The 10,225-nt window shown below is 27.1% G+C and overlaps 1 pseudogene; it reads left to right on the top strand.

The window, feature by feature from the left end:
* The first annotated feature begins 2,263 nt into the window (after positions 1–2,263).
* LOC110642678 (clavaminate synthase-like protein At3g21360) lies at positions 2,264–8,563 on the top strand (annotated as a pseudogene).
* Positions 8,564–10,225: the final 1,662 nt, after the last annotated feature.

Raw genomic sequence — 10,225 nt, 5'->3', positions numbered from 1 at the left:
AAGCTACCGACAATAATTTAAAGAGCCTATTTTTAAGTGGCAAACTCATTTATTACCTATTTCATAAAGTTTTACTTATGATCAATTTTTACTACCACCTCACTATCACTAGAGTTATTAATTATCAATAAATTATTTTATTAAAAAATTAAATTAGATCTTTAATAAATTTTATATTAATTCAAAATTATAGTGACATAATGGTAATGGTGATATTTATCATGATAGTATCAATAATTTAAATAATTGGTGGGTTATGATTATTACAGAAAAACTCACCATAATAATGATGTGGGGCGTGAGACTATTTAGAACTAGGATAACAATAAAATTTTAATTTAAATTAATTTTTAATAACATCATTTATTTGTTATTGTTTATGATACTTTAATTATTTATGATAATTTAGTAATTTATTGAATTTAATTAAAATATTAACACTTAAAATTTTAATTAAATTATTTTTTAATAATAATAATAATAAATTTAACAATGATAAAGTTAATTTTTATTATCACATGAAAATATTTTAATAAATGCGATTATACATTTACTAAAAATTGGATATTGTTAAAATGAAAAATTGCGATTCAATATACATGAACTAAGCTAAATTTTATATATTTAAATTGATTTTTGTTTGATTCATGAAAGATTTAAAATATATGAAATTAAAATTGCCAAGTAAAAAAATAATCTTCTCTAATTTATATAAAAAAGGAAAACCTACCAAGAAAAAAATATATAAAAATAATTTAGAAAACAAAATTATTCAAATAAACATGTAAATATGAAATTAAAAATTGAGATAACAATAACCAATGGGTGTTTGGTATGAGTGATTCGGAACTCTCATCCCTTAAGCGAAGTCAAGTGTTTAATCCTCATGGATAGAGACAATACCCACTGGATAGAGACAATACCCACTGAGAGCACTTCACCCTTTAGTAGGATGACTTGGCATGAACAGGGTCCATTAGGTTTGGGATACCTATGCAATATAAAAAAAAAACTAACAATAGCCTAATGATAGACACTTGAAAAAATTGTTGGTATTTGATAGTTGATACAACTCTAAATTCTAAAGCAACAAGATTAGGAAACACGATAATGAGTGATAATTATATTTAGTAATTAATACTTTTTCATTTCTTAAATTTGGAAGATCAAATTAATTAAGAATTGTATTTAGAAAATTAAATTATACAATAATTATATATTATAACCATTTAGGAAACATAGAAAAGATGTTTGATTCTAATTTGGAGTAGATATTTTAAAGGAAATTAAACATAATTAATATTCATTAAATTTTTGAAATCAAACATCTTGAATTGGCAAATCATCAATAATTAAATACTAAATAAAAAAATTTGCAACATTAGATCTTGATAGGGACGTGAATCTCTCCGATAATCCATATATCATAGTTGTTATAGGTCACTTAAGCTATCTTCACATTCAAAATATCTAATATTTAAGATTAAAGTTTTGTTAATGATTAATTACTTTATGTTTAATTCATTTTGTTTATATTTTATTTTTAATTTTAAATCGTTTATTATCATTTTTATTCAATAATAATTATTAATAAAATAAATTATACATAAAAAAATAATAAAATTATGATACTTGTTTGAAATTAAACCTAATGATTAAAATTTTTTTTATTAAATATTTTATGTTTAATTTATTTTATTTATATTTTATTTTTAATTTTAACTTGTATATTAAATTAAATAATAATTATATATTACAACCATTTAGGAAATACATAAATAATTTACCATTATTTGGAGTTGAAAGATCGAAGTAAATTTAGGAGTGATATTTGAATTTTAATTGGGATAATTAAATTAAATTATTTGGAGTTGAAAGGTCAAAATTAATTTTAGAGTGAAATTTGGAATTTAATTAGGTCATTAAATTAAAATTAAATAGGAATTATATGTAAATTTCTTTTTATGAGAAAAATCAGTATTCTATAGAAGCTACATAAAATTTAATTGCAAGAAACTTTTTCTTTCTTGGCCTTTTTGTTTATGTGAGTACTCATAAAGGATAGGAAAATTTATAATTTGTTATTATCATTTGTTCTTTTGGGCTTCTTTCTTTTTTGCCATCCTATATTTCTCTTTGATCTGTTTGTCATCTCTTAATACCTTGTTTTAGGCTTCAAAACTTCATGGTCCTCTCTCTTATGTATTTCCTTTTGTTATCTCTCTAACTCAAGGGTTTTCAGGATATTAAATTGGGCAAGCCCATGGAAGATATATCATCTAATGTGTGCATGAGGCCTGTGTTAGAGAGAAAAGCAAGGCCTCAAGAGCAATTCAATTGTCCAAGATGTAATTCGACCAACACCAAGTTTTGTTACTACAACAACTATAGTCTCACTCAACCAAGATTCTTTTGCAAGACTTGTAGAAAGTATTGGACGGATGTAGGATCTCTTAGAAATGTTCTTGTAGAGGATGATATTTTTATTGGGACTACTCTTATTGACATGTGTTGTACAGTGGGTGATTTAGAATCGGCAAGAAAAGTATTTGATAAAATCCCTAAGAAAGATGTTATAACATGGAATGCAATAATTTTGGCTTTGTCGCAGAGTGTGAATCCTAAAGAAGTACTGGGGTTTATTAGGAATATGCAATTGGTTAGTGTGGAGCCTGATTTAGTAAGCATTGTAAATTTGGTTCCAGCTCTTTCGAGTTTGGGTAATATTGATGCTTGTAGGTCCATACATGGTTACATGATTAGGTGGGTTAATTGATATTGGTATATTAAATTCCTTTTCTTAATTTTAGTATGATAAATTAATATATTGTTTACTATTCATTTTTTTTTTGAAAGAATGCAATCAAATATTTTTTTAAAGAATGTGGTAGAGTTTATTGTTATTTGGTTTTGAAAGGCAAAATTAATTAAAAGTCAAATTTGGTTTATTTTATTTTAGTTGGTTAAATTAATATATTATATATTATTCAATATTTTTATTTAAAGAATGTGGTCCAGTTTATTATTATTCTGTTTTGAAAGGCAAAATAAATTAAAAGTCAAATTTGGGTTATAATTTAAAAATTAAATTAAAATTAAATAACAATTATATATTACAACTATATAGGTTATTATGAAAAATTTATCATTGTATATGCATTTGGAAGCTCAAAATTGGTTAAGGTATAGAAAATCAATATTCTATAAATGCTATATGAAATTTAATAAATATCAATAATTTCAATTCAGCTAGCATTTTTTTTTTAAATTTGTCATCAATAAATTCAATTTTAATTTGCTGCTTGACATAAATGTAATTCATTTGAAATCCTAAGTGAAAGTATCAGGGAAAAATCTGTCTGCTTTATATATATATTTTTTAAATATTGCATTTAATCACAAAAAGTATTAATTTTTAAATATCAAATTTAAAAAAATAATTTAAATTATAAATATTAAGTTAGTGTTTTAAATAATAATAATAATTAAAAGACAAATAAAAAGAAATTAAATGATAATTAGTATAAAAAAGAGTTATTTATGGAAGGTGACACGTGACAAACTCTTCGGAAAAAGTGCTAGATTATCTTTTTTTTATATATATATAGAGAGATTGGCCAATCTTAAATTAGTTCATTAATTATCCACAGCTAGACATTATGTGGGCCAATAAAAATGTTTTAATGTACTAATTGATTTTTTGGCTACCAATTGGTTGATGTTTTAAAAAATTAATCTTAAATTGGGTATTTGAATATTGTCCAATTAAAGAATTTTTAACCTTTTAAATAAAACATCTTGGCCCGCATATTTTAAATTATTAAAATAAGTTAATGGTTAATATTTTAAAAATTTTCTTTTAAGTAATAAATATAGACTCATTAAAATATGTAATTCCAATAAATTATAGAGAATATTTTAGTAATTTAAAATTTTTTTAATTAGCCTAATTAAACAAAAAATTAATGAATTTAGTACTTTTCAATTATATTGGGCTAATTTTAAAAAATAATTTTTTTAAAAAAAATATATATCTTTTTTTTTATTTGTCAAACTTAGTTGAAAAATTAGTCGCCGAACATACCCAATTATTAAACATCTAATATTAAACATTTTGTAAAATGTTGCATCCATTAGAATATGGGTTATTAGCTCATTAATTTTTTTTTTTTAAATTGTGATGTAGATGGCCAATAAAAAAATTTTAATTTAAAGAAAAATCACTAATTTGAAGCCCTTATAAGATTATGGGCAAATAATGGATAATCTTTTTTTATCTGAATATGACAAAAAAAATATTGACCAATTTTTATGAATATCCAAAATTAAATTTTTACATACCTAGTTAAAACTAATAAAAATTTTTGAAGCCATTTAATGGGTAATATTTTAATAATTTAAATTTTTTTTTTTAAGATATATGGACAATAGTTTAAGTATTGGCTAATAGATTATGAATTTTTAATTCTAAACAAAAAAAACATAATCCTTTGAATATGGACCATTAAATTTAAAAAGACGAATAAAACATTGGTCAATATATCATTAGTGTAACACCCCAAGATTTTAATTTTTATTATTTGTGAGTATTTTTGGTATTTTAAATTTTATTTAAATTTTAGGAATTTTTTTAAGATTTTTCGGATTTTAAAAATCGGGTTCGATTTTCCGAAAATATAAACTTTGATGATTTTTAAAAATTAATTTAAAGACCACGTGGCAAAACTAAAAATATATTTGGAGTCTACGTATTTTTTTGAGTTTTATGAAATTTTTTCGGAATTTTTGGACCTCGTTTTCGGTTCCGAGGCAGAGTAAAAATTCAAAATTTTGTATTTCGAATCGAACCGGCCGAATCGAACCGGACCGGATCGGACCGATCGAATCGGACCGGTCTTCTTCTCTTTTTCTCCTCCCTCCCGCGCGCGATGGCCCTCTCCCTTTTCTCTCTCGTTTCTCTCCTCCCGCCCCACGGCCACCACCACCTAGCCCCAGATCGTGCGCGCCATTGACCATGGCCGCGCGCCTAAACGGCCGGAAAAATGCGCGCGAAACGCCCCGTAGACACCGATTGGACCGGGTCTTGTGTCTAAAATCGTCTACTCGGCGAGAGCTTTCCATAGACACCAAGAACGCCGAAATCCATCAAGCGGTTTGTCCGATTTTTGCTCGGGAAGATTTTAGCCCATTTCGACTTTTGGGCTAGATTTCTCGAAAACCGTGAATCCCACGAGAAAACCGAGGCTACCAGCACGCTCCATTCGTCGAGAGCTTCGCAACGACATAAATTTCAAATTTTTCCGACACCGTTTTTCGGTGGGTCCTACGGAACTTCGCAGTGTATTTTCGAGCATTTAATGAGCTTAGAAAATTCTGAAAAATTTATGTACTAACCCCCGTGTTATGGGCTTCGTGTAGGTATCCTCGATTTGAGGAAATTCGACAGTTGACCGGGTCTGCAAAATTCCGGTCAGACAGACCCGTTACCGAAAAAGTCTCCGAATTGGACCGAGGTTTTGGCTAGTCCCCCATTGTCAGATGTTCCGAGCGCGTTCACAAAGTCGGAATCGGCAAAGGTAAACCCGAACCTTGTTTTTACGTAATTTTCTAGTGCTTAAATAGGGTTAAAAATCCGTAAAATATTCGTGGTAGCTTAGAAAATTACGATTCTTTTTGCAATAGCTTAGTAATATTGCTAAGGACCGCGGGGCAAAGTTTTATAATTTTTAGAGCTTGTTTGGGCAGTTTTTACAAAAATGATCAATAATAAGGACTAAATTGAAATTTTGCATATTGTGACGGATGACTGATTTGATGGGCCCAGGAGGGGCTGTGTAATATGATTGAGTTGTGGATGTATGGATTGTGAGTATAGAAGTGTATTTTGAGCCCTTTTTGCAGGTTGGGTAGGTCCTAGGTATAGGGGAGACTCTGCCGGATTTTCGGCACGACTTAGGACGTAATTGGTCTTTTCTTTGTTTGTATTGAGTTGAGTTGTTTATTAATATTTGTGTAATTTAAATTACTCCTAGAATTTTCGCATGTGTTAGCAGTAATTATTTGAATTTGGTCTGTAATATTATATTCATGTTGGACCTGTAAACTTAATATTTTAAGTCTGTTTTGATGGATTGGATGAGGGAGCTGAGCTCCCATTTATTATTATGTTGATGAGTATGTGGAGGGTGAGCTGAGCTCCCCAATGGATTGTTTATTGTGTTTACAGGTCGGGTGAGTAGAAAACTCCCCGTTGGAAAGTCCATTTTATGGCCGGACTCTGTCCGTTTGTTTTCTTGAATTTGGGCCCAATGGGCCTTAGAATTGGGTAAATGAACAGTTAGGCTTACTACGGGCCTCGGGGGCTTTAGGCTGGCCCAGGTTCTAGTGCCGGTCCGGCCCATAGGTTGGGTCGTGACAATTAGTAGGTATCTTCATTATTTTTATTGGCTTAATAAAGTAAAAAATAACCTTATTTAGATAAAAAAAATTATTAGCTGGCTAATTAGTTGAAATTTTAATTAAATTGGCCACCAGTAATAGATATTAAAATGATTAGTTAATTAATCTTAGAGTGAGTTATTGACCAATTTAATGGGCGTACTAGCTAATTATTTCATTGTTAATTAAAATGGGCCTAATTCTTTATAAAAGAATGTGGGTAATAAAATTAAAAATATTTATAAAAAAAAAATAGTAGCTCGTATCAAATGTGAGTACTTTTATGAGGTACATACCCATAAAAGTTTTAGCCATATTCTAGCTAATATGCCCATCATTTTCTCTTATAATGTTAATATTATACACGCCAGTATGCATTATCATAATAATGAACATTTTTAAAAATATGGCCAATTTTTATAAGTAATTTCACAATTAAATAATGTCTAATATCATTTTATCTAAATATCTCATAAACTAATATATTAATGTTAGCAAATTTAATAACCATAAAACACCCATAATAATTTGTATTTAATATTAGTAGTCTAAAAATTTAAATTAAATCTAAAATTTGGTATTAATAAATATTAATACTAAATTTTTAAATTTTTATCAACCACATTTTTTAAATGTTGTCCAATTTAGTTGATATAATTGTAAATATGGGCATGCCATTTTTTGCATATTAATAGTTTTAATCAGCCAATTAAACAAAAAAAATTAAAGAATATTGACCAATATTCAAAAATAAATTAATTAAATTAGCATACTATAATTAAATAATGGCCAATTAGCTGAAAAAGGTCAAACCTTTGAGCGTTTTTGTATTTTAATCCTATGTTTCAATTTTAAGGAAAAAGTTAAAATTGAAAGGTTTGCATAAATTTTATCCAAATCTGAAATCTAATTTAGGGGAAATATGGCTTTGATGATATGACATCACATTTAGCATTTTTTATTTTAAAATCATGGGACCCACTTTATGCTTCATTTTGATAAATTATATAAAAAAAGCTAAATCTTTACGTGTTTTGACATTTTAATCCTATCATTTCAATTTTGGCAAAAAAAAAAAAACTCCTCTCTCTCTCTCTCTCTCCCTCAGAGTAGTCTCTCTCTCTCTGCATTTTATTGTGGAAGTTGATAACTTTATGAAGGTGACTTCTTAATAGAACTCAAACAATTTTGTGGACCTTCCATATTAAAACAAAGAGATGATAAAACACGTTAATTCCATTCCTTTCATGTTTCTTTTATTTTTTCTCCAAACTCTTCTCTTTCATCTATTTCTACTCTCACTAATACCATAAAAACCAAGAAATCTCACTACTTTAGACTTCAATGACATCGTCAACGGGTTCAGATTCAAGAAGTTGCCTTACGTCAGTGGGGCTGTCCTCGAACCAACATTGTTGGATAGGTCTTCAAGCCAATGAGTCCCCGCCTGACCAGAAGATCCCCTTCCACCATGAGATAGCGCAGGTGTGGTTCTGTTTATTGATCAATGCTTTTGAGCAATAAGTAATTAGTTGATTATGAGTTTATTTTATAATTAATAGAATAAAAATTTGTTCTTTTTTTATAATTATTTTTCAGGTTCCAAAGTTCCCATCGCAATTGTTCTTCTTTTACGAAGAACCAGAGAGTTGGGGAATAACTCTTATAGTTCTTGGTGATATCATTTGTAAGAGAATGAAAGAGAAGTACCCAGATTTCGTTGAGCAAGTAAAGGAGTATGGTTTGATTTATACTCGAGTATCAAGTGAAGATAATGATCCTTCACTCCTAATTGGCTGCGAATGGAAGCCAACATTTTTTATCAAAGACAAGAAGGGGGTGGAAGAAATATTTATTCTTTGTTGTTCTATTCATATTTTGACATGAAAACATGTATAAATTATGTTGTGAGTCCAATTATGTTATGTTCTGTTTCAACAAGGTAGCTACGCTAGGGATTAAGTTAGGATGGTTGGAAGATAGAGCAAAAATGATAATGGGTTCAATCCTTGCTATCAAATATGACAAGTCAAGAAATAGCAAGATTTAGTTCAATAGCATGGTGATTGTGTATATAGGTTCGGAAGATGCGATAAATGATCCTAAGAAGGCAATAGATAAATGATCCTAAGAAGGCAGAGAGACTGCCGAGAGAGAGAGGGAGAGAAAGAGAGAGAGAGAAGAGTTAGTTTTTTTTACCAAAATTGAAACGATTGGATTAAAATATCAAAGTGCACAAAGGTTTAGCTTTTTTGTATGATTTGTCAAAATGATGTGTCAAGTGGGTCCTACGATTTTAGAATAAAAAATGCCACGTTATTAGAGCCACACTCTCCCCAAATTTGATTTTAAATTTGGATAAAATTTCTGCAAATCTTTCAATTTTGGCTTTTTTTGCCAAAATTGAAATGATAAGATTAAAATACAAAAGCGCGCAAAGGTTTGACTTTTTTCTATGATTTAGCACACAAGCCTAATTTGAATTTAAAAAGTACTTAACATTTAAACAAATATTATTACATATACCAATATATCTAAGTTATAACATTAAATATGGACTCATATGATCATGTTATTGTGAGTACTTCAATTTAGTCCACAATTTTCAAATATTGGTAATATAAATCAAACAAAATACATACCCACATTATTAGAATATGCCCCAAATAAATTTTTTTTTAATAGTGACTTTTAAAATAAGATTTAACCAATTTGAATATATTTAGAATGTTTAATGATGATTCAACTTGTGAGTGAGGTGCATAAAACATATTCAATGGCCTAACTTTGTTAAATAAAAAATTTGGACCACTAATTTTATTTGGACCCAATTTCAACTGAACCTCACCATATTTTAATAATGGAGGACTATAACTCCCCAATATTTAGATATTAATTTTTAATCACTATACCGCATTAGAAAAATAATTATCAAATTTTAAATTTATTTTTAAGTAATTGAGCTTTTAAAAATTACTATTGCTGGAGATTTTAATGAGGATATATTTAAGTTGACCAATACACATTAATCTTTAAATTTAATTGTTGTACAAACACTAATATCATAAATAGAATTTTGTTAGCCCGAATTTTTTTTTATTATCAATCTAAACATTTGCCCCTAAATCTATGTTTAGAGTTTAATTGTCCATACGAAAATTTTTAAATTTGCTTTTAGAATCAAATAAGTTTGTCTCTAATAATATTTTCTAAAAATAAATTATCTTGTCATTATATATTAATTTCTTCATTTCATTAATTGTTAATATAGATGCATTTATTTGTTTTTAATAATATAATATTTATTTACTATAATATTTATTTACTACAACAATTTAAAAGATATTTATTTAAATTAAAATTTTAATTTATCATATATAATAAAGAATTAATAATATACTATATTATATAATCAACTTTTATTATATTTATTATAGTACTTATATATTTTGAAGTGCAAATTTAATTAAAAATATCAATTAAAAAATAAATATATTAATATATGTATAATTAATAAATTCAAATCATCAAAATATTTGTAGTTTAATGGTAAAAGCGTTTTTATCAAATTTTCAAGTTTTTTTTTTCATAACAAATTAATAACACTTGTTAGGTCAATGATTAATAACAATATGTTGATTAAAATTTTTAATTATATAAATTAAAAGAAAAATATAATTTTTTTAATACATACAAATATAATACAATATAATATATATATGTGCACGCATTTACATATTTAATTTTTAGAAATTACTTTTTTTTTATTTAACTATATATAATCTAT

Source organism: Hevea brasiliensis, chromosome 13, assembly GCF_030052815.1.
Source record: "Hevea brasiliensis isolate MT/VB/25A 57/8 chromosome 13, ASM3005281v1, whole genome shotgun sequence".
In the NCBI taxonomy this organism is placed as follows: Eukaryota; Viridiplantae; Streptophyta; class Magnoliopsida; order Malpighiales; family Euphorbiaceae; genus Hevea; species Hevea brasiliensis.
Note: the sequence above shows the minus strand (reverse complement) of the source record. Positions and strands in the feature narration are given on the sequence as shown.